This window comes from Cryptomeria japonica, unplaced genomic scaffold (genome assembly GCF_030272615.1).
Source record: "Cryptomeria japonica unplaced genomic scaffold, Sugi_1.0 HiC_scaffold_65, whole genome shotgun sequence".
NCBI lineage: Eukaryota > Viridiplantae > Streptophyta > Pinopsida > Cupressales > Cupressaceae > Cryptomeria > Cryptomeria japonica.
In genome coordinates, this window is record NW_026728887.1 from 400,001 (window position 1) to 425,000 (window position 25,000).

The 25,000-nt window shown below is 60.6% G+C and overlaps 2 non-coding genes across 2 annotated transcripts; both read left to right on the forward strand.

The window, feature by feature from the left end:
* The first annotated feature begins 12,867 nt into the window (after positions 1–12,867).
* Positions 12,868–12,986, forward strand: LOC131863582 (5S ribosomal RNA). Its single transcript, XR_009362482.1, has one exon. It is a non-coding gene; the product is annotated as a 5S ribosomal RNA (ribosomal RNA).
* Positions 12,987–20,803: 7,817 nt separating this feature from the next.
* Positions 20,804–20,922, forward strand: LOC131863554 (5S ribosomal RNA). The gene has a single exon (XR_009362454.1). It is a non-coding gene; the product is annotated as a 5S ribosomal RNA (ribosomal RNA).
* The last annotated feature ends 4,078 nt before the right edge of the window (positions 20,923–25,000 follow it).

Sequence of the window (25,000 nt, forward strand, 5' to 3'; positions counted from 1 at the left end):
ATGCACCGTGCACGCGACCGAGTAAGGCCACTCAGAGACATCCATTTCCCAGGTATATGCCCCCTACGCACTTTTGGTGGCGCAACTCGCACGAACAGTCCCACCTCGACCCCGTAAACAAGCTTTTTTGCCTCGAAGAGTTCGTCGGAGACGAAGAAGCAACCTTCAGTGCAAACGTAGCACTCTTTTGTGCAACCGCCCAAACAACGCCCCCTCTACCCTCTGTCGAAACACTCGGCATTGCTGCTCCCTAAGGTGAGCTTCTCCTCATAGGCAATTCCGCTCTTATCCGGTCACGTTTGTGTGCCCGAATTTCGCAAGGCAACCTCCATGGGACATGGAAAAGACTCGAGAAGAGAGCTCGCTCACGGGAGAGAGAAGCCAAGGAGACCACGAGAGTGCTGAGAGTGGGACAGCGCTGAATAGGCGGGAGAAGCCTGCGCGTATAAACGGAGATATATATCCAATTGCAACGAAGGAACGTGCCAAAGATCGAGAACAATGGCAGAAATGCTAGTAACGTGCACTTCGGGACCAACGCATCACCGGAAGACAACCGCCAAACATCGAAAGAGTCGCGATGCTCCGCAACCTACGTGCAAAGCGGTCGCACACCGGGTAAGGGAGTGAGAGCCCCAAACATAGCTGGGCGAGGCGCTCACTCCGCTCTTTAATATCTCGTTAATACCGCCAAGGAAATGGCACAAGCACACACACACAAGCATCCTCGGAAGAGGACAGTTCGAGTGACAGGTCAAATCCAAGAGTTCCGAAGACTACCTCCAGGAACAATCGGGAACAAGACCGATTACAAGTCGTCGAGTCTGTTACTGGGCGAACACGAGATGCGCACAGGAAATCGATCAGCCCTCACAATGGCCCAAGGCCAGAGATCGGACTGCTACGATTTACCCCAACAATCATCGTGCCACTCTTCGCAGAGAGGTGATAGACGCCAACGAGCCCGCGCATAGCAATCGAGGTGTAAAAAGGGCGTTGAAGGCAGGAAGCCTGGACGAAAGAGGCTACGAGGTCACCTCGAAGCGGTCTAAGAATCGGGCGCACTTGGGGCGACTACCAGTGCCAACCCCTTATCCCGCGGTGCGTCCGACACACAGAAATTTCCAAGGCGGCCAAGGAGCCTCCCCGCATAGCAATCGGGGTGTGAGGTTACGGATGCAGCATTGATAGCAATCGAGGTGTGAGGCGAAGGATGCAGAAGTGAGAGCCGAGGGATGTAGCAGAGATAGCAATCGGGGTGTGTGATGCAGAAGAGATAGCAATCGAGGTGTGCGGTGGGAAGGGCCCAGCAGCCAGAATGCATGAAGCGACGGATGAAGCAGTGATGACAACCGGGCTGTGAGGAGAGGAGGGATGCAGCCAAGAAAGCAATCAGGGCTCGAGGCAAGGGATGCATCAAGGATAGCAATCATGTTGTGAGGCGAGATTCCAAAGGCTAAACGTGAGAGGCTGCAGGGTCGACTCAGAGAGGTCTATGCATGTGAGAGGCTGAAAGCAAGGTCGACTCGGAGCGGTCTATGCATCGGGCGCGCTTGGGGCGACTACCAGTGCCAACCCCTTATCCCGCGACGCGTCCGACAAAGAGAACGTTCCAAGGCGGCAGAGGAGGTTACCAGCCGAAGGATGCAGTAGCAATAACAGGTATAGTTCCGCGGCGGCCGAGAAGACTCACCGCATAGGAATCGGGATGCGAGGCGAGGGATGCGGCGGGAAGGCCCCGACGGCTAAACGGAAGAGGCTGCAGGGCCGCCTCGGAATGGTCCAAGCATCGGATGCGATTGGGACGACTACCAGTGCCAACCCCTTATCCCGCGATGCGTCCGATACACAGATAGTTCCAAGGCGGCCGAGGAGCCTCACCGCATATCAATCGGGGTGCGAGGCGAGGGATGGGGCGGGAAGGCCCCAACGGCTAGACGGAAGAGGCTTCAGGGCCACCTCGGAATGGTCCAAGCATCGGACGCGCTTGGGGCGACTGCCAGTGCCAACCCCTTATCCCGCGATGCGTCCGATACACAGATGGTTCCAAGGCGGCCGAGGAGCCTCACCGCATAGCAATCGGGGGTGCGAGGCGAGGGATGGGGCGGGAAGGCCCCAACGGCTAGACGGAAGAGGCTTCAGGGCCGCCTAGGAATGGTCCAAGCATCGGACACGCTTGGGGCGACTACCAGTGACAGCCCCCTATCCCGCGATGCGTCCGATACGAAGATGGTTCCAAGGCGGCCGAGGAGCCTCACCGCATAGCAATCGGGGTGCGAGGTGGGGGATGCGGCGAGATGGCCCCAACGGCTAGACGGAAGAGGCCACAGGGCCGCGTCGGAATAGTCCAAGCATCGGACGCGCTTGGGGCGACTACCAGTGACAACCCCTTATCCCGCGATGCGTCCGATACGAAGATAGTTCCAAGGCGGCCGAGGAGCCTCACCGCATAGCAATCGGGGTGCGAGGTGGGGGATGCGGCGAGATGGCCCCAACGGCTAGACGGAAGAGGCTGCAGGGCCGCCTCGGAATAGTCCAAGCATCGGACGCGCTTGGGGCCACTACCAGTGACAACCCCTTATCCCGCGATGCGTCCGATACGAAGATAGTTCCAAGGCGGCCGAAGAGCCTCACCGCATAGCAATCGGGGTGCGAGGTGGGGGATGCGGCGAGATGGCCCCAACGGCTAGACGGAAGAGGCCACAGGGCCGCCTCGGAATAGTCCAAGCATCGGACGCGCTTGGGGCGACTACCAGTGACAACCCCTTATCCCGCGATGCGTCCGATACGAAGATAGTTCCCAGGCGGCCGAGGAGCCTCACCGCATAGCAATCGGGGTGCGAGGCGAGGGATGCGGCGAGATGGCCCCAAAGGCTAGACGGAAGAGGCTGCAGGGCTGCCTCGGAATAGTCCAAGCATCGGACGCGCTTGGGGCGACTACCACTGCCAACCCCTTATCCCGCGATGCGTCCGATACACAGATAGTTCCGAGGCGGCCGAGGAGGTGGGGGATGCAGCGAGATGGCCCCAACGGCTAGACGGAAGAGGCTGCAGGGCCGCCTCGGAATAGTCCAAGCATCGGACGCGCTTGGGGCGACTACCAGTGACAACCCCTTATCCCGCGATGCGTCCGATACACAGATAGTTCCGAGGCGGCCAAGGAGCCTCACCGCATAGCAATCGTGGTGCGAGGTGGGGGATGCGGCGAGATGGCCCCAACGGCTAGACGGAAGAGGCTGCAGGGCCGCCTCGGAATGGTCCAAGCATCGGATGCGCTTGGGGCGACTACCACTGCCAACCCCTTATCCCGCGATGCGTCCGATACACAGATAGTTCCAAGGCGGCCGAGGAGCCTCACAGCATAGCAATCAGGGTGCGAGGCGAGGGATGCGGCGAGAAAGCCCCAACGGCTAGAGGGAAGAGGCTTCAGGTCCGCCTCGGAATGGTCCAAGCATCGGACGCGCTTGGGGCGACTACCAGTGACAACCCCTTATCCCGCGACGCGTCCGATACACAGATAGTTCCAAGGCGGCCGAGGAGCCTCACCGCATAGCAATCGGGGTGCGAGGCGAGGGATGCGGCGAGAAGGACCCAACGGCTACACGGAAGAGGCTTCGGGGCCGCCTCGGAATGGTCCAAGCATCGGACGCGCTTGGGGCGACTACCAGTGACAACCCCTTATCCCGCGACGCGTCCGATACACAGATAGTTCCAAGGCGGCCGAGGAGCCTCACCGCATAGCAATCGGGGTGCGAGGCGAGGGATGCGGCGAGAAGGACCCAACGGCTAGACGGAAGAGGCTTCGGGGCCGCCTCGGAATGGTCCAAGCATCGGACGCGCTTGGGGCGACTACCAGTGACAACCCCTTATCCCGCGACGCGTCCGATACACAGATAGTTCCAAGGCGGCCGAGGAGCCTCACCGCATAGCAATCGGGGTGCGAGGCGAGGGATGCAGCGAGAAGGACCCAACGGCTAGACGGAAGAGGCTTCGGGTCCGCCTCGGAATGGTCCAAGCATCGGACGCGCTTGGGGCGACTACCAGTGACAACCCCTTATCCCGCGACGCGTCCGATACACAGATAGTTCCAAGGCGGCCGAGGAGCCTCACCGCATAGCAATCGGGGTGCGAGGCGAGGGATGCGGCGAGAAGGACCCAACGGCTAGACGGAAGAGGCTTCGGGTCCGCCTCGGAATGGTCCAAGCATCGGACGCGCTTGGGGCGACTACCAGTGACAACCCCTTATCCCGCGACGCGTCCGATACACAGATAGTTCCAAGGCGGCCGAGGAGCCTCACCGCATAGCAATCGGGGTGCGAGGCGAGGGATGCGGCGAGAAGGACCCAACGGCTAGACGGAAGAGGCTTCGGGTCCGCCTCGGAATGGTCCAAGCATCGGACGCGCTTGGGGCGACTACCAGTGACAACCCCTTATCCCGCGACGCGTCCGATACACAGATAGTTCCGAGGCGGCCGAGGAGCCTCACCGCATAGCAATCGGGGTGCGAGGCGAAGGATGCGGCGAGAAGGACCCAACGGCTAGACGGAAGAGGCTTCGGGTCCGCCTCGGAATGGTCCAAGCATCGGACGCGCTTGGGGCGACTACCAGTGACAACCCCTTATCCCGCGACGCGTCCGATACACAGATAGTTCCAAGGCGGCCGAGGAGCCTCACCGCATAGCAATCGGGGTGCGAGGCGAGGGATGCGGCGAGAAGGACCCAACGGCTAGACGGAAGAGGCTTCAGGGCCGCCTCGGAATGGTCCAAGCATCGAACGCGCTTGGGGCGACTACCAGTGACAACCCCTTATCCCGCGACGCGTCCGATACACAGATAGTTCCGAGGCGGCCGAGGAGCCTCACCGCATAGCAATCGGGGTGCGAGGCGAGGGATGCGGCGAGAAGGACCCAACGGCTAGACGGAAGAGGCTTCAGGGCCGCCTCGGAATGGTCCAAGCATCGGACGCGCTTGGGGCGACTACCAGTGACAACCCCTTATCCCGCGACGCGTCCGATACACAGATAGTTCCGAGGCGGCCGAGGAGCCTCACCGCATAGCAATCGGGGTGCGAGGCGAGGGATGCGGCGAGAAGGACCCAACGGCTAGACGGAAGAGGCTTCAGGGCCGCCTCGGAATGGTCCAAGCATCGGACGCGCTTGGGGCGACTACCAATGACAACCCCTTATCCCGCGACGCGTCCGATACACAGATAGTTCCGAGGCGGCCGAGGAGCCTCACCGCATAGCAATCGGGGTGCGAGGCGAGGGATGCGGCGAGAAGGACCCAACGGCTAGACGGAAGAGGCTTCAGGGCCGCCTCGGAATGGTCCAAGCATCGGACGCGCTTGGGGCGACTACCAGTGACAACCCCTTATCCCGCGACGCGTCCGATACACAGATAGTTCCGAGGCGGCCGAGGAGCCTCACCGCATAGCAATCGGGGTGCGAGGCGAGGGATGCGGCGAGAAGGACCCAACGGCTAGACGGAAGAGGCTTCAGGGCCGCCTCGGAATGGTCCAAGCATCGGACGCGCTTGGGGCGACTACCGTTGCCAACCCCTTATCCCGCGATGCGTCTGATACACAGATAGTTCCGAGGCGGCCGAGGAGCCTCACCGCATAGCAATCGGGTTGCGAGGCAGATTATTGGGAAGGGAACCCCCTGGGATGCGGCTCAAGCAGTGCCCAAAGGGACTGGAATGCGGAATCACATCGAGAGACCCAAATGCTATACGAGGGCTCAAATCGAATTATCGATTTGGCCACGACATGGACGCATCGGAACGACTACCTTTGCCGAACCACTCGCAATTGCATCCATACCGAAACCAATAGACATTTCCGTTAGAGCCCTCGCATAGCATTCGGGAATCTCGCATGCCCCTCTAAATCGACCAATGCTGGCGCTCAATGAAAATCCGAGCGCTACCACCGTTCGAGCGCCAGCATTGGTCGAGTTAGAGGGGCACGGGGGAGAATGCTCCAGTCAACACCTCCCCTATATAAGTTATTTGTCCGATTCTCGCACAACCGTAGTCTGCCTCGTCGAATCAAACAACGGTCCCAGATTCCGACTTCCGTTCCGTAGAGACCCAAAAGCTAGATGGAGGCTCGCAAGAAAGAGAGTCGGCGCATAGCAATCGGGTTTCTCGAACGTTTAGGGACCGAGCTCACTTGCGGATAGGGCAAAATCCGCCAAGCAACCCAAAAGCTAGACGGGGGCTCGAATCGAATCGCCTAGGCGGCCACAACAACGACGTGTTGGATCGACTACCAGTGCCAAACCATTCAGCAAGACTAGTCTGTGTCGAGGCCGGATAGAGATTCTCAGAGAGCGCCCGCATAGCATTTAGGAGACCTGCCGCGTCCCTCACACTCGACAAATGGTGGTGCACGTTTATAAATCCGAGCGATCCCAACCCTTTCAAGCACCAACATCGGTCGAGATAGAGGGGCACGGAGGGGGCTGCGTGAGACAACACAGTCCCCTATATAAGTTATTTGTCCGATTCTCACACATCCGAAGAATGGTCATCAAATCGGACAACAGCCCAAACTTCCGACTTCCGTCCCAGAAAGCCCAAGAGCTATCTAAAACGTTCATGGCCGGAACTCGATCGCGGCTATACCAGTCCGCCAAGCAACCCAAAAGCTAGACTGGAGCTCTAGTCGAATCACCTCTGTGGCCATTGCAAGGACGTGTTGGAGCGACTACCATTGCCGAACCATTCCGCAGGTCGAGTCCATACCAAGGCCGCATAGAGATTCACGATGAGCTCCTGCATAGCAATCAGGAGACTTGCCGTGTCCATCACAATCGATAAATCCTGGTGCAAGATTTTTGCATCCGAGCGCTCCAACCAGTCGAGCACCAGCATCAATCGACATAAACGGGCACGGGGGGAGGATGCTCGAGAACACTACCTCCCCTATATAAGTTATTTGTCCGATTCTCAAGCAGCCGAAGTCTGGTCATCGAATCGGGTCAAAGACCACAACTTCCGACTTTACCCACAATGCAAGTCATCGAATCGAACATCGGCCCCCGAGTCGGACTCCATGCGTATGTCAGGTCATCGGACCCAAATTCCGCCTTCCTGCGCATGGCGGGCCATCAATATCAACTCGGTCATCGGACCCAAACTCCGCCTTTTTGCGTATGGCACGCCTTCAAATCGGTCATCGGACCCAAATTCCGCCTTCCTGTGCATGGCGGGCCATCAACATCAACTCGGTCATCGGACCCAAATTCCGCCTTTCTGCGCATGGCACGCCATCAACTCGGTCATCGGACCCAAATTCCGCCTTCCTGCGCATGGCAGGTCATCGGACACAAATTCAGACCTCGCCAATATGCCTACGTATCGAATCGGTCATCGGACCCAACTTCCGACTTCATCCATACTGTAGGGTCTTTGAGGTTGGCGCGGTGCGCTCAACCCAGGGAGTCGACCCATCGAAGCATACACCTCCCCTATATAAGCTATTTGTCCGATTCCCACACCTGTGTAGTTTGCACCTCTGACCAGGACATCGACCCCAACTTCCGAACTCGACTGCAACGACGGCACCAGCGCCTTGGTGCGCACCTTGCGACGCACAGTCCCAACATTCGCCTTCCTGCACATGGCAGGTCATCGGACCCAAATTCCGACCTCGCGAGTATGCCTACATATCGAATCGGTCATCGGACCCAACTTCCGACTTCATCCATACCGTAGGGTCTTTGAGGTTGGCGCGGTGCGCTCAACCCGGGGAGTCGACCCAACGAAGCATACACCTCCCCTATATAAGCTATTTGTCCGATTCCCACACCTGTGTAGTTTGCACCTCCGATCAAGACATCGACCCCAACTTCCGAACTCGCCTCCAACGACCGAACCAGCGCCTTGGTGCGCACCTTGCAACGCACAGTGCCAACATTCGCCTTCCTGCACGTGGCAGGTCATCGGACCCAAATTCCGACCTCGCGAGTATGCCTACATATCGAATCGGTCATCGGACCCAACTTCCGACTTCATCCATACCGTAGGGTCTTTGAGGTTGGCGCGGTGCGCTCAACCCGGGGAGTCGACCCAACGAAGCATACACCTCCCCTATATAAGCTATTTGTCCGATTCCCACACCTGTGTAGCTTGCACCTCCGATCAGGACATCGACCCCAACTTCCGAACTCGACTAAAAAGACCGCACCAGCGCCTTGGTGTGCACCTTGCAACGCACAGTGTCAACATTCGCCTTCCTGCACATGGCAGGTCATCGGACCCAAATTCCGACCTCATGAGCATACCTACTAATCGAATCGGTCATCGGACCCAACTTCCGACTTCATCCATACCGTAGGGTCTTTGAGGTTGGCGCGGTGCGCTCAACCTGGGGAGTCGACCCATCGAAGCATACACCTCCCCTATATAAGCTATTTGTCCGATTCCGACACCTGTGTAGTTTGCACCTCCGCTCAGGACATCGACCCCAACTTCCGAACTCGCCTGCAACGACCGAACCAGCGCCTTGGTGCGCACCAAAAGTGCGCACTTTTGGAGGGCACTTTTCTGCGCTCCAAAGGTGCGCACTTTTGGAGGGCACTTTTTGGAGGGCACTTTTCTGCGCTCCAAAGGTGCGCACTTTTGGAGGGCACTTTTTGGAGGGCACTTTTCTGCGCTCCAAAGGTGCGCACTTTTGGAGGGCACTTTTTGGAGGGCACTTTTCTGCGCTCCAAAGGTGCGCACTTTTGGAGGGCACTTTTTGGAGGGCACTTTTCTGCGCTCCAAAGGTGCGCACTTTTGGAGGGCACTTTTTGGAGGGCACTTTTCTGCGCTCCAAAGGTGCGCACTTTTGGAGGGCACTTTTTGGAGGGCACTTTTCTGCGCTCCAAAGGTGCGCACTTTTGGAGGGCACTTTTTGGAGGGCACTTTTCTGCGCTCCAAAGGTGCGCACTTTTGGAGGGCACTTTTTGGAGGGCACTTTTCTGCGCTCCAAAGGTGCGCACTTTTGGAGGGCACTTTTTGGAGGGCACTTTTCTGCGCTCCAAAGGTGCGCACTTTTGGAGGGCACTTTTTGGAGGGCACTTTTCTGCGCTCCAAAGGTGCGCACTTTTGGAGGGCACTTTTGTGCACTCCAAAGGTGCGCACTTTTGGAGGGCACTTTTCCTGTGCTCCAAAGGTGCACACCTAGGTGAGCACCTTCGACCACACCTTGTAGCACACCAAACTCTGACTTTCGACTTCATCCGCAATGCAGGGTCTTTGAGGTTGGCGCAATGCGCACAACCAGGGGAGTCGACCCATCAAACCCAACACCTCCCCTATATAAGCTATTTGTCTGATTCTCATACATGCGTAGCCTGCAGGAGCAATTAGGACATCGACCCCAACTTTCGGCTTCTAAACGAAAACAAGGTCTTTGAGGTTGGTGTAATGCGAACAACTAGGGGAGTCAACCCATCAAACCCAACACCTCCCCTATATAAGCTATTTGTCTGATTCTCATACATGTGTAGTCTACAGGAGCAATTAGGACATCGACCCCAACTTTTGACTTCTTAACGAAAACAAGGTCTTTGAGGTTGACGTAATGCGCACAACCAGGGGAGTCGACCCATCAAACCCAACACCTCCCCTATATAAGCTATTTGTCCGATTCTCATACATGTGTATCCTGCAGGAGCCATTAGGACATTGACCCCAACTTTTGACTTCTTAACGAAAACAAGGTCTTTGAGGTTGGCGTAATGCGCACAACCAAGGGAGTTGACCCATCAAACCCAACACCTCCCCTATATAAGCTATTTGTCTGATTCTCATACATGTGTAGCCTGCAACAACGATTAGGACATCCACCCCAACTTCTGAATTCGTCTGCGTTGACCGCACCAAAGGTGCACGCCTTGGTGCTCACCAAAATCCGACTTCCGACTTCTTCTGCTATGCGGGGTCTTTGAGGTTGGCGCAGTGCGCACAACCAGGGGAGTCAACCCACCGAATGCAACACCTCCCCTATATAAGCTATTTGTCTGATTCTCATACATGCGTAGACTGCAGCAATGATTAGGACATCCACCCCAACTTTTGACTTCTTAAACAAGACAGGGTCTTTGAAGTTGGTGCAGTGCACACAACCAGGGGAGTCGACCCATCAAACGCAACACCTCCCCTATATAAAGCTATTTGTCCGATTCTCATACGTGTAGTCTGCAGCAGCGATTAGGACATCGACCCCAACTTCCGAATTCGTTTGCATTGACCGCACCAAAGGTGCACGCCTTGGTGTGCACCCTGGAGTGCACTTTGGTGCTCACCTCGGTGCACACTTTGGTGTGCACCTCGGTGTGCACCAAAGGTGCGCACCTTGGAGCGCACCAAAGGTGTACACTTTGGAGCGCACCACATAGGGTCTTTGAGAGGTTGGCGCAGTGCGCACACCAAGGTGGGTGTTGAGGTGCGTGCCGAGGTGGGTGGGTGCTAGGGTGCGCTCCATGGTGGGTGCCAGGGTGGGTGCGTGCTAGGGTGGATTCCAAAGAGGGTCATAGGGTGGGTGCCAAGGTGGGTTGGTGATATAGTGGGTTCAAAGGTGGGTACTAGGGTGGGTTCCAAGGTGGGTCACAAGTTGGGTGCCAGGATGCGTGGGTGTTAGGTTGGGTGCCAAGGTGGGCTCCTGCGTGGGTGGGTGCTAGGGTGGGTTTCAAGGTGGACGCGAGGGCGGGTGCCAAGGTGGGTAACAAGTTGGGTGTTAGGATGGGTGAGTGCTAGAGTGGGTGCCAAGGTGGGTGGGTGCTAAGGTGGATGCCAAGGTGGTTCACAGGGTGGGTGGGTTCTAGGGTGAGTTCCAAGGTGGGTCACAGGTTCAGTGCTAGGGTGGGTGTCAAGGCGGGTGTCGAGGTGCCTGGGTGCTAGGGTGTGGATGCCAATGTGGGTCATAGGGTGGGTACTAGGGTGGGCTGCAATGTGGGTGCCAAGGTGGGTAACATGCTCGGTGGGTTCTAAATTGGGTGCCAGGGTGGGTGTGCACCCACCTTGCCCGAGGTGGGTGCCAAGGTGCCAGTGTGGGTGGGTGCTAAGGTGGATGCCAAGGTGGGTGAGAAGGTGGGTGATAGGTTGAGTGGTAGGATGGGTGGGTGCCAAGATGGGTCACAGGGTGGGTGCAAGGGTGGGTAGGTGCTAGGGTTGGTGTCAGGGTGGGTGGGTGCTAGGTTGGGTTCCAAGGTGGGTGCGAGGGTGAGTGTCAAGGTGGGTCACAGGTTAGGTGCTAGGATGGGTGAGTGCTAGGGTGCAAAGGTGCCAGGGTGGGTGCTAGGATGGGTCGATGCTAGGGTGAGTGGCAAGGTGGGTCCACAAGTGTCAAGGTGGGTGCCGAGGTGGGTGCCAAGTCGGCGACTGCTATGGTGGATGCCAAGGTGGGTCACGGGGTGGGTGCCAAGTTGCTAGGTTGGGTTCCAAGGTGGGTGCCAACGTGGGTGCTAGGGTGCGTGGGTTAAAGGGTGTGTCACAACGTGGGTGCCAGGATGGGTGCGCACCCACACTGGCCAAGACGGGTGCGGGTGCAAGGTTGGGTTCCAAGCCCGGTCACAGGCTGGGTGCTAGGATGGGTGGGTGCCAAGGTGGGCACCAGGGTGGGTGCACCCACCCTGGCCAAGGTGGGTCACGGGGTGGGTCCTAGGGTGGGTAACGGGGTGGGTACTAAGGTGCGTGCCAAGGTGGGTCATAGGGTGGGTGCCAAGGTGGGCACCAGGGTGGGTGTGCACCAACCCTAGCCAGGGTAGGTCACGGGGTGGTTGTCGGGGTGGGCGTCAAGGAGCCAAGGTGGGTGGCAAGTAGCCAAGTTGCGTGCCAAGGTGGGTGTCGGGGTGGGTGCCAAGGATCCAAGGTGGGTGCCAAGGAACCAAGGTGGGTGTCTGGGTGGGTGCCGAGGTGGGAGCCAGGGTGGGTCCCAAGGTGAGTGCAAAGGTGGGTGCCAGGGTCAAGGTGAGTGCCAATGTGGGTTCCAAGGTGCCAGGGTCAGGGTGAGTGCCAATGTGGGTTCAAAGGTGCTAAGTTGGGTGCGAGGTTGGGTGCGAGGGTGGGTGGGTGCCAAGGTGTGCTAGGTGGAAGCCCGGGTGGGTCGGCATCCCATGGGTGTCGAGTTGGGTGCCTGATGGGTGCTTCTTGTCAAGTTTTAGTCGTCGGGACTCATTTCGAGCCTTAGAGGTCGTTTCTTGTCCGGTTGCCCTGTCTTCGACCTGGGAACCCAATTTTGGTCCTCGGGTCCCATTTTTTTTTGTCTCGCATCCCACTTTTGGCCTGTGGCCTTTTCGGGGTCGATTCTCGTTTTGGGCATCAGAGCATGTTTCTTCTCCTAAAACCCAATATTTGTTTATTAAGTCTCGGAACACATTTTTGTTCTCGTGGACCCATCATGGGTCTTGGAACGCATTTGTGGTCCTTGGGTCCCATTTTGCATCCCGAAACTTGTGTTTTGGTGCTTGATCCCTATTTTGGGTGCCCACCTTGCACCAAGTGCGCACCCGGGGCAAACCGAGCGCCTTGGTGCACCGGGGCAAGATCGAGCGTGCACCCGAGGCGCCCCGAACATGCACCAAGGTGCACTCGGCCCACATGTGAGCGCAGGTCGTTGCGCCCGAGGTGGTGTGTGGGCACCGCGTTGCAGACGGGACACTGCACGCACACGACGCCCCCTCCAGGTGCACGCACGTAGGCCGGGCCGGGTGCACACCCGACGCCCTAGCAAGGTGCGCGCACCCGGGCAGGGCTCACACTTGGCGAACGGGGCGCACTTCGCGAGGGAGGGTGTGCACCTCGACGGGGGTGGGTGGCCGGGGTGGATTCGCACGTGGGTCGCGGTTTGCTAAGTACACACTGCGACAAGCTCATAACGGGTGCGATCATACCAGCATTAGTGCACCGGATCCCATCAGAACTCCGCAGTTAAGCGCGCTTGGGCCGGAGTAGTACTGGGATGGGTGACCTCCCGGGAAGTCCCGGTGTTGCACCCTTTTTTAGTTTTTCGCCGGGCGTCGCAATGCTATTTGAATAAACCTTTTGCCCGTTTGCGTTCTCGTCGGGGCCGGGCCGGGCCGGGGTGCGCTGCCCGCACTACCGCGCGCGCGGGGGCGACACCGAGCGCGCACCCGAGGCACCCCGAGCACACAGGCCACGGTGCAACCCGGGCGTTGTGCGCGCACCCCGGTGCGCCCGAGGTGCTGCGCGCGCACCCAGGTGAAATCGGTGTGCACCTCGGCCAGTGCGCGCTCGGTCGAGTCGCGCACGTTGGCCAAGGTGCACGGTGATGTTTCTTACTCTAAGGTTCCGCACCAGACGCCCGGGACAGGTGAGCGAAGCTGGGCGGGGCCGGGTGCGCGGCCGGGGCAGGTGCACGCAGCTGGAGAGAGCTTTGGAGCACACTTCGGAGCGCACCAATGATGCGCTCCATTCAAAAGTTTCCTGAAAAGGCAAAAAAAGTTGAGATTATAGAATTTCCCACTTGAGAGATTGTAAAAAAAAAAAATTTAAAATGAAGGAAACGCGGGTGCCAAGGTGTGCGCAGCCCAGCCAAGGTGTGCGCACCAAGGCGCCCACCCTGGCGAAGGTGCACGCAAGGTGCGCACCCGAGGCAAACCGGACAATTAACCCAACTTTCGACTTCGCGCGCACCTTGGAGCGCACTTCGGAGCGCTCCTTGGTGCGCACCAATCTTGGGCACCTCGGAGTGCACCATGGCGCCCACCAAGGTGCGCACCCGGGGCAAACCGAGCTCCGACTTCGTGCGCACCTTGGAGCGCACGAAAGGTGCGCACCATGGCGCCCACCAAGGTGCGCAGCCCAGCCAAGGCGTGCGCATCAAGGTGCGCACCCTGGCGAAGGTGCGCACCCGGGGCAAACCGAGCTCCGACTTCGTGCGCACCTTGGAGCGCACAAAAGGTGCGCAACCCAGCCAAGGTGTGCGCACCCCGGTCAAACCGAGCTCCGAATCGTGCGCACCAGAGGTGCACGCCATCGTGCGCACCTTGGAGCACACTTCGGAGCCCTCCTTGGTGCGCGCCGATGTTGCGCACCTCGGAGCGCACCCGGGGAAAACAATGCAATTAACCCGACTTTCGACTTCGTGGGCACCTCGGAGCGCTCTCGGGTTCGCACCTCGGAGCACACCGAGGTGCGCACCTTTGATGCGCTGCCTTCACCAATTTCCAGAAAAGGCAAGAAAACATTGAGAAGGTGTGCGCACCGAGGTGCCCACCCTGGCGAAGGTGCACGCGAGGTGCGCACCCGGGGCAAACCGGGCTCCGACTTCGTGCACGCCGCACCTTGGAGCACACTTCGGAGCGCTCCTTGGTGCGCACCAGGGCGCGCAACCCAGCCGAGGTGCCCACCCCGGCGAAGGTGCACGCGAGGTGCGCACCCGGGGCAAACCGGGCTCCGACTTCGTGCACGCCATGGTGCCCACCGCGGCGAAGGTGCACGCGAGGTGCGCACCCGGGGCAAACCGGGCTCCGACTTCGTGCACGCCGCACCTTGGAGCACACTTCGGAGCGCTCCTTGGTGCGCACCATGGTGCCCACCAGGGCGCGCAACCCCGCCGAAGGTGCACGCGAGGTGCGCACCCGGGGCAAACCGGGCTCCGACTTCGTGCACGCCGCACCTTGGAGCACACTTCGGAGCGCTCCTTGGTGCGCACCATGGTGCCCACCAGGGCGCGCAACCCCGCCGAAGGTGCACGCGAGGTGCGCACCCGGGGCAAACCGGGCTCCGACTTCGTGCACGCCATGGTGCGCACCGCGGCGAAGGTGCGCACCCGGGGCAAACCGGGCTCCGACTTCGTGCACGCCGCACCTTGGAGCACACTTCGGAGCGCTCCTTGGTGCGCACCAGGGCGCGCAACCCAGCCGAGGTGCCCACCCCGGCGAAGGTGCACGCGAGGTGCGTACCCGGGGCAAACCGGGCTCCGACTTCGTGCACGCCGCACCTTGGAGCACACTTCGGAGCGCTCCTTGGTGCGCACCATGGTGCCCACCAGGCCGCGCAACCCAGCCAAGGTGTGCGCACCAAGGTGCACGCGAGGTGCGCACCCGGGGCAAACCGGGGTCCGACTTCGTGCACGCCGCACCTTGGAGCACACATCGGGGCGCTCCCGGGTTCGCACCGGCGTTGCGCACCGTGGTGGGCACCTCGGAGCACACCAAGGTGGGCAGCGAGGTGCGCACCTTTGATGCGATGCCTTCACTAATTTCCATAAAAGGCAAAAAAAAAACGAGATTTTAAAATTTCCGTTTTGAAAGATAGTGAGAAAAAGGGAATGCTGGTGCCATCTTGAGCCCGCCCTGGTGCGCAGCCCAGCCAAGGTGTGCGCACCAAGGTGCCCACCCTGGCGAAGGTGCGCGCCCGGGCAATTAATCCAACTTCCAACTTCGCGCGCGCCAGGGTGGGAGCGCACCCAACAACCGGGCCTGGGAAGAGCCAATGCGAGAAACCCCACCAAACGCTCTGACAAAAAAAGAGGGGGCGCTCCAGTAACCCCGCTTCGGAGCGCACCCTGGGCAAACCCAGCCAAGGTGCCCACCCCGGCCAAGGTGCAGGCGAGGTGCGCACCCGGGGCAAACCGGGCTCCGACAACGTGCACGCCGCACCTTGGAGCACACTTCGTAGCGCTCCCGGGTGCGCACCTCAGAGCACACCAAGGTGGGCAGCGAGGTGCGCACCTTTGATGCGCTGCCTTCACTAATTTCCAGAAAAGGCAAAAAAAAAAGGAGATTTTAAAATTTCCGTTTTGAAAGATAGTGAAAAAAACGGAACGCGCGTGCCATCTTGAGCCCGCCCTGGTGCGCAGCCCAGGTAAGGTGCCCACCCTGGCAAAGGTGCGCACCCGGGCAATTAACCCTACTTCCGACTTCGTGCGCGCCAGGGTGGCAACCGGGCCTCGGAAGAGCCAATGCGAGAAACCCCACCAAACGCTCCGACAAAAAAAGAGGCGGCGCTCCAATAACCCCGCTTCGGAGCGCAGCCGGGGCAAACCCAGCCAAGGTGCCCACCCCGACGAAGGTGCACGCGAGGTGCGCACCCGGGGCAAACCGGGCTCCGACAACGTGCACGCAGCACCTTGGAGCACACTTCGAAGCACTCCCGGGTGCCCACCGGCGTTGCGCACCGTGGTGGGCAGCGAGGTGCGCACCTTTGATGCGCTGCCTTCACTAATTTCCAGAAAAAGGCAAAAAAAAATGAGATTTTAAAATTTCCGTTTTGAAAGATAGTGAAAAAAAAGGAACGCGGGTGCCATCTTGAGCCCGCCCTGGTGCGCAGCCCAGGCAAGGCATGCGCACCAAGGTGCCCACCCGAGGTGCACACCCGGGGCAAACCGGGCTCCGACTTCGTGCAGGCCGCACCTTGGAGCACACTTCGGAGCGCTCCTTGGTGCGCACCATGGTGCCCACCAGGGCGCGCAACCCAGCCAAGGTCTGCACACCAAGGTGCCCACCCCGGCGAAGGTGCACGCGAGGTGCGCACCCGGGGCAAACCGGGCTCCGACTTCGTGCACGCCATGGTGCCCACCGCGGCGAAGGTGCACGCGAGGTGCGCACCCGGGGCAAACCGGGCTCCGACTTCGTGCACGCCGCACCTTGGAGCACACTTCGGAGCGCTCCTTGGTGCGCACCATGGTGCCCACCAGGGCGCGCAACCCAGCCAAGGTGTGCGCACCAAGGTGCACGCGAGGTGCGCACCCGGGGCAAACCGGGGTCCGACTTCGTGCACGCCGCACCTTGGAGCACACATCGGAGCGCTCCCAGGTTCGCACCAGCGTTGCGCACCTTTGATGCGCTGCCTTCACTAATTTCAAGAAAAGGCAAAAAAAAACGAGATTTTAAAATTTCCGTTCTGAAAGATAGTGAAAAAAACGGAACGCGGGTGCCATCTTGAGCCCTTCCTGGTGCGCAGCCCAGGCAAGTTGTGCGCACCAAGGTGCCCACCCTGGCGGAGGTGCGCGCCCGGGGCAATCCGGGCTCCGACTTCGTGCACTGCATGGTGCCCACCAAGGCGCGCAACCCAGCCAAGGTGCCCACCGCAGCGAAGGTGCACGCGAGGTGCGCACCCGAGGTGCACACCCGGGGCAAACCGGGCTCCGACTTCGTGCACGCCGCACCTTGGAGCACACTTCAGAGCGCTCCTTGGTGCGCACCAGGGCGCGCAACCCAGCCGAGGTGCCCACCCCGGCGAAGGTGCACGCGAGGTGCGCACCCGGGGCAAACCGGGCTCCGACTTCGTGCACGCCATGGTGCCCACCGCGGCGAAGGTGCGCACCCGGGGCAAACCGGGCTCCGACTTCGTGCACGCCGCACCTTGGAGCACACTTCGGAGCGCTCCTTGGTGCGCACCATGGTGCCCACCAGGCCGCGCAACCCAGCCAAGGTGTGCGCACCAAGGTGCACGCGAGGTGCGCACCCGGGGCAAACCGGGGTCCGACTTCGTGCACGCCGCACCTTGGAGCACACATCGGGGCGCTCCCGGGTTCGCACCGGCGTTGCGCACCGTGGTGGGCACCTCGGAGCACACCAAGGTGGGCAGCGAGGTGCGCACCTTTGATGCGATGCCTTCACTAATTTCCATAAAAGGCAAAAAAAAAACGAGATTTTAAAATTTCCGTTTTGAAAGATAGTGAGAAAAAGGGAATGCTGGTGCCATCTTGAGCCCGCCCTGGTGCGCAGCCCAGCCAAGGTTTGCGCACCAAGGTGCCCACCCTGGCGAAGGTGCGCGCCCGGGCAATTAACCCAACTTCCAACTTCGCGCGCGCCAGGGTGGGAGCGCACCCAACAACCGGGCCTGGGAAGAGCCAATGCGAGAAACCCCACCAAACTCTCTGACAAAAAAAGAGGGGGCGCTCCAGTAACCCCGCTTCGGAGCGCACCCTGGGCAAACCCAGCCAAGGTGCCCACCCCGGCCAAGGTGCAGGCGAGGTGCGCACCCGGGGCAAACCGGGCTCCGACAACGTGCACGCCGCACCTTGGAGCACACTTCGTAGCGCTCCCGGGTGCGCACCTCAGAGCACACCAAGGTGGGCAGCGAGGTGCGCACCTTTGATGCGCTGCCTTCACTAATTTCCAGAAAAGGCAAAAAAAAAAGGAGATTTTAAAATTTCCGTTTTGAAAGATAGTGAAAAAAACGGAACGCGCGTGCCATCTTGAGCCCGCCCTGGTGCGCAGCCCAGGTAAGGTGCCACCCTGGCAAAGGTGCGCACCCGGGCAATTAACCCTACTTCCGACTTCGTGCGCGCCAGGGTGGCAACCGGGCCTCGGAAGAGCCAATGCGAGAAACCCCACCAAACGCTCCGACAAAAAAAGAGGCGGCGCTCCAATAACCCCGCTTCGGAGCGCAGCCGGGGCAAACCAAGCCAAGGTGCCCACCCCGACGAAGGTGCACGCGAGGTGCGCACCCGGGGCAAACCGGGCTCCGACAACGTGCACGCAGCACCTTGGAGCACACTTCGAAGCACTCCCGGGTGCCCACCGGCGTTGCGCACCGTGGTGGGCAGCGAGGTGCGCACCTTTGATGCGCTGCCTTCACTAATTTCCAGAAAAAGGCAAAAAAAAATGAGATTTTAAAATTTCCGTTTTGAAAGATAGTGAAAAAAAAGGAACGCGGGTGCCATCTTGAGCCCGCCCTGGTGCGCAGCCCAGGCAAGGCATGCGCACCAAGGTGCCCACCCGAGGTGCACACCCGGGGCAAACCGGGCTCCGACTTCGTGCAGGCCGCACCTTGGAGCACACTTCGGAGCGCTCCTTGGTGCGCACCATGGTGCCCACCAGGGCGCACCCGAGGCAAACCGGGCTCCGACTTCGTGCACGCCGCACCTTGGAGCACACATCGGAGCGCTCCCAGGTTCGCACCAGCGTTGCGCACCTTTGATGCGCTGCCTTCACTAATTTCCAGAAAAGGCAAAAAAAAACGATATTTTAAAATTTCCGTTCTGAAAGATAGTGAAAAAAACGGAACGCGGGTGCCATCTTGAGCCCTTCCTGATGCGCAGCCCAGGCAAGTTGTGCGCACCAAGGTGCCCACCCTGGCGGAGGTGCGCGCCCGGGGCAAACCGGGCTCCGACTTCGTGCACTGCATGGTGCCCACCAAGGCGCGCAACCCAGCCAAGGTGCCCACCGCAGCGAAGGTGCACGCGAGGTGCGCACCCGAGGTGCACACCCGGGGCAAACCGGGCTCCGACTTCGTGCACGCCGCACCTTGGAGCACACTTCAGAGCGCTCCTTGGTACGCACCAGGGCGCGCAACCCAGCCAAGGTGCTCACCCCGGCGAAGGTGCACGCGAGGTGCGCACCCGGGGCAAACCGGGCTCGGACTTCGTGCACGCCGCACCTTGGAGCACACATCGGAGCGCTCCCGGGTTCGCACCAGCATTGCGCACCTTTGATGCGCTGCCTTCACTAATTTCCAGAAAAGGCAAAAAAAAGAAAAAAATGAGATTTTAAAATTTCCGTTTTGAAAGATAGTGAAAAAAACGGAACGCGGGTGCCATCTTGAGCCCGCCCTGGTGTGCAGCCCAGGCAAGTTGTGCGCACCAAGGCACCCACCCTGGCCAAGGTGGGTCACGGGGTGGGTCCTAGGGTGGGTAACGGGGTGGGTACTAAGGTGCGTGCCAAGGTGGGTCATAGGGTGGGTGCCAAGGTGGGCACCAGGGTGGGTGTGCACCAACCCTAGCCAGGGTAGGTCACGGGGTGGTTGTCGGGGTGGGCGTCAAGGAGCCAAGGTGGGTGGCAAGTAGCCAAGTTGCGTGCCAAGGTGGGTGTCGGGGTGGGTGCCAAGGATCCAAGGTGGGTGCCAAGGAACCAAGGTGGGTGTCTGGGTGGGTGCCGAGGTGGGAGCCAGGGTGGGTCCCAAGGTGAGTGCAAAGGTGGGTGCCAGGGTCAAGGTGAGTGCCAATGTGGGTTCCAAGGTGCCAGGGTCAGGGTGAGTGCCAATGTGGGTTCAAAGGTGCTAAGTTGGGTGCGAGGTTGGGTGCGAGGGTGGGTGGGTGCCAAGGTGTGCTAGGTGGAAGCCCGGGTGGGTCGGCATCCCATGGGTGTCGAGTTGGGTGCCTGATGGGTGCTTCTTGTCAAGTTTTAGTCGTCGGGACTCATTTCGAGCCTTAGAGGTCGTTTCTTGTCCGGTTGCCCTGTCTTCGACCTGGGAACCCAATTTTGGTCCTCGGGTCCCATTTTTTTTTGTCTCGCATCCCACTTTTGGCCTGTGGCCTTTTCGGGGTCGATTCTCGTTTTGGGCATCAGAGCATGTTTCTTCTCCTAAAACCCAATATTTGTTTATTAAGTCTCGGAACACATTTTTGTTCTCGTGGACCCATCATGGGTCTTGGAACGCATTTGTGGTCCTTGGGTCCCATTTTGCATCCCGAAACTTGTGTTTTGGTGCTTGATCCCTATTTTGGGTGCCCACCTTGCACCAAGTGCGCACCCGGGGCAAACCGAGCGCCTTGGTGCACCGGGGCAAGATCGAGCGTGCACCCGAGGCGCCCCGAACATGCACCAAGGTGCACTCGGCCCACATGTGAGCGCAGGTCGTTGCGCCCGAGGTGGTGTGTGGGCACCGCGTTGCAGACGGGACACTGCACGCACACGACGCCCCCTACAGGTGCACGCACGTAGGCCGGGCCGGGTGCACACCCGACGCCCTAGCAAGGTGCGCGCACCCGGGCAGGGCTCACACTTGGCGAACGGGGCGCACTTCGCGAGGGAGGGTGTGCACCTCGACGGGGGTGGGTGGCCGGGGTGGATTCGCACGTGGGTCGCGGTTTGCTAAGTACACACTGCGACAAGCTCATAACGGGTGCGATCATACCAGCGTTAGTGCACCGGATCCCATCAGAACTCCGCAGTTAAGCGCGCTTGGGCCGGAGTAGTACTGGGATGGGTGACCTCCCGGGAAGTCCCGGTGTTGCACCCTTTTTTAGTTTTTCGCCGGGCATCGCAATGCTATTTGAATAAACCTTTTGCCCGTTTGCGTTCTCGTCGGGGCCGGGCCGGGCCGGGGTGCGCTGCCCGCACTACCGCGCGCGCGGGGGCGACACCGAGCGCGCACCCGAGGCGCCCCGAGCACACAGGCCACGGTGCAACCCGGGCGTTGTGCGCGCACCCCGGTGCGCCCGAGGTGCTGCGCGCGCACCCAGGTGAAATCGGTGTGCACCTCGGCCAGTGCGCGCTCGGTCGAGTCGCGCACGTTGGCCAAGGTGCACGGTGATGTTTCTTACTCTAAGGTTCCGCACCAGACGCCCGGGACAGGTGAGCGAAGCTGGGCGGGGCCGGGTGCGCGGCCGGGGCAGGTGCACGCAGCTGGAGAGAGCTTTGGAGCACACTTCGGAGCGCACCAATGATGCGCTCCATTCAAAAGTTTCCTGAAAAGGCAAAAAAAGTTGAGATTATAGAATTTCCCACTTGAGAGATTGTAAAAAAAAAAAATTTAAAATGAAGGAAACGCGGGTGCCAAGGTGTGCGCAGCCCAGCCAAGGTGTGCGCACCAAGGCGCCCACCCTGGCGAAGGTGCACGCAAGGTGCGCACCCGAGGCAAACCGGACAATTAACCCAACTTTCGACTTCGCGCGCACCTTGGAGCGCACTTCGGAGCGCTCCTTGGTGCGCACCAATCTTGGGCACCTCGGAGTGCACCATGGCGCCCACCAAGGTGCGCACCCGGGGCAAACCGAGCTCCGACTTCGTGCGCACCTTGGAGCGCACGAAAGGTGCGCACCATGGCGCCCACCAAGGTGCGCAGCCCAGCCAAGGCGTGCGCATCAAGGTGCGCACCCTGGCGAAGGTGCGCACCCGGGGCAAACCGAGCTCCGACTTCGTGCGCACCTTGGAGCGCACAAAAGGTGCGCAACCCAGCCAAGGTGTGCGCACCCCGGTCAAACCGAGCTCCGAATCGTGCGCACCAGAGGTGCACGCCATCGTGCGCACCTTGGAGCACACTTCGGAGCCCTCCTTGGTGCGCGCCGATGTTGCGCACCTCGGAGCGCACCCGGGGAAAACAATGCAATTAACCCGACTTTCGACTTCGTGGGCACCTCGGAGCGCTCTCGGGTTCGCACCTCGGAGCACACCGAGGTGCGCACCTTTGATGCGCTGCCTTCACCAATTTCCAGAAAAGGCAAGAAAACATTGAGAAGGTGTGCGCACCGAGGTGCCCACCCTGGCGAAGGTGCACGCGAGGTGCGCACCCGGGGCAAACCGGGCTCCGACTTCGTGCACGCCGCACCTTGGAGCACACTTCGGAGCGCTCCTTGGTGCGCACCAGGGCGCGCAACCCAGCCGAGGTGCCCACCCCGGCGAAGGTGCACGCGAGGTGCGCACCCGGGGCAAACCGGGCTCCGACTTCGTGCACGCCATGGTGCCCACCGCGGCGAAGGTGCACGCGAGGTGCGCACCCGGGGCAAACCGGGCTCCGACTTCGTGCACGCCGCACCTTGGAGCACACTTCGGAGCGCTCCTTGGTGCGCACCATGGTGCCCACCAGGGCGCGCAACCCCGCCGAAGGTGCACGCGAGGTGCGCACCCGGGGCAAACCGGGCTCCGACTTCGTGCACGCCGCACCTTGGAGCACACTTCGGAGCGCTCCTTGGTGCGCACCATGGTGCCCACCAGGGCGCGCAACCCCGCCGAAGGTGCACGCGAGGTGCGCACCCGGGGCAAACCGGGCTCCGACTTCGTGCACGCCGCACCTTGGAGCACACTTCGGAGCGCTCCTTGGTGCGCACCAGGGCGCGCAACCCAGCCGAGGTGCCCACCCCGGCGAAGGTGCGTACCCGGGGCAAACCGGGCTCCGACTTCGTGCACGCCGCACCTTGGAGCACACTTCGGAGCGCTCCTTGGTGCGCACCATGGTGCCCACCAGGCCGCGCAACCCAGCCAAGGTGTGCGCACCAAGGTGCACGCGAGGTGCGCACCCGGGGCAAACCGGGGTCCGACTTCGTGCACGCCGCACCTTGGAGCACACATCGGGGCGCTCCCGGGTTCGCACCGGCGTTGCGCACCGTGGTGGGCACCTCGGAGCACACCAAGGTGGGCAGCGAGGTGCGCACCTTTGATGCGATGCCTTCACTAATTTCCATAAAAGGCAAAAAAAAAATGAGATTTTAAAATTTCCGTTTTGAAAGATAGTGAGAAAAAGGGAATGCTGGTGCCATCTTGAGCCCGCCCTGGTGCGCAGCCCAGCCAAGGTGTGCGCACCAAGGTGCCCACCCTGGCGAAGGTGCGCGCCCGGGCAATTAACCCAACTTCCAACTTCGCGCGCGCCAGGGTGGGAGCGCACCCAACAACCGGGCCTGGGAAGAGCCAATGCGAGAAACCCCACCAAACGCTCTGACAAAAAAAGAGGGGGCGCTCCAGTAACCCCGCTTCGGAGCGCACCCTGGGCAAACCCAGCCAAGGTGCCCACCCCGGCCAAGGTGCAGGCGAGGTGCGCACCCGGGGCAAACCGGGCTCCGACAACGTGCACGCCGCACCTTGGAGCACACTTCGTAGCGCTCCCGGGTGCGCACCTCAGAGCACACCAAGGTGGGCAGCGAGGTGCGCACCTTTGATGCGCTGCCTTCACTAATTTCCAGAAAAGGCAAAAAAAAAAGGAGATTTTAAAATTTCCGTTTTGAAAGATAGTGAAAAAAACGGAACGCGCGTGCCATCTTGAGCCCGCCCTGGTGCGCAGCCCAGGTAAGGTGCCCACCCTGGCAAAGGTGCGCACCCGGGCAATTAACCCTACTTCCGACTTCGTGCGCGCCAGGGTGGCAACCGGGCCTCGGAAGAGCCAATGCGAGAAACCCCACCAAACGCTCCGACAAAAAAAGAGGCGGCGCTCCAATAACCCCGCTTCGGAGCGCAGCCGGGGCAAACCCAGCCAAGGTGCCCACCCCGACGAAGGTGCACGCGAGGTGCGCACCCGGGGCAAACCGGGCTCCGACAACGTGCACGCAGCACCTTGGAGCACACTTCGAAGCACTCCCGGGTGCCCACCGGCGTTGCGCACCGTGGTGGGCAGCGAGGTGCGCACCTTTGATGCGCTGCCTTCACTAATTTCCAGAAAAAGGCAAAAAAAAATGAGATTTTAAAATTTCCGTTTTGAAAGATAGTGAAAAAAAAGGAACGCAGGTGCCATCTTGAGCCCGCCCTGGTGCGCAGCCCAGGCAAGGCATGCGCACCAAGGTGCCCACCCGAGGTGCACACCCGGGGCAAACCGGGCTCCGACTTCGTGCAGGCCGCACCTTGGAGCACACTTCGGAGCGCTCCTTGGTGCGCACCATGGTGCCCACCAGGGCGCGCAACCCAGCCAAGGTCTGCACACCAAGGTGCCCACCCCGGCGAAGGTGCACGCGAGGTGCGCACCCGGGGCAAACCGGGCTCCGACTTCGTGCACGCCATGGTGCCCACCGCGGCGAAGGTGCACGCGAGGTGCGCACCCGGGGCAAACCGGGCTCCGACTTCGTGCACGCCGCACCTTGGAGCACACTTCGGAGCGCTCCTTGGTGCGCACCATGGTGCCCACCAGGGCGCGCAACCCAGCCAAGGTGTGCGCACCAAGGTGCACGCGAGGTGCGCACCCGGGGCAAACCGGGGTCCGACTTCGTGCACGCCGCACCTTGGAGCACACATCGGAGCGCTCCCAGGTTCGCACCAGCGTTGCGCACCTTTGATGCGCTGCCTTCACTAATTTCCAGAAAAGGCAAAAAAAAACGAGATTTTAAAATTTCCGTTCTGAAAGATAGTGAAAAAAACGGAACGCGGGTGCCATCTTGAGCCCTTCCTGGTGCGCAGCCCAGGCAAGTTGTGCGCACCAAGGTGCCCACCCTGGCGGAGGTGCGCGCCCGGGGCAATCCGGGCTCCGACTTCGTGCACTGCATGGTGCCCACCAAGGCGCGCAACCCAGCCAAGGTGCCCACCGCAGCGAAGGTGCACGCGAGGTGCGCACCCGAGGTGCACACCCGGGGCAAACCGGGCTCCGACTTCGTGCACGCCGCACCTTGGAGCACACTTCA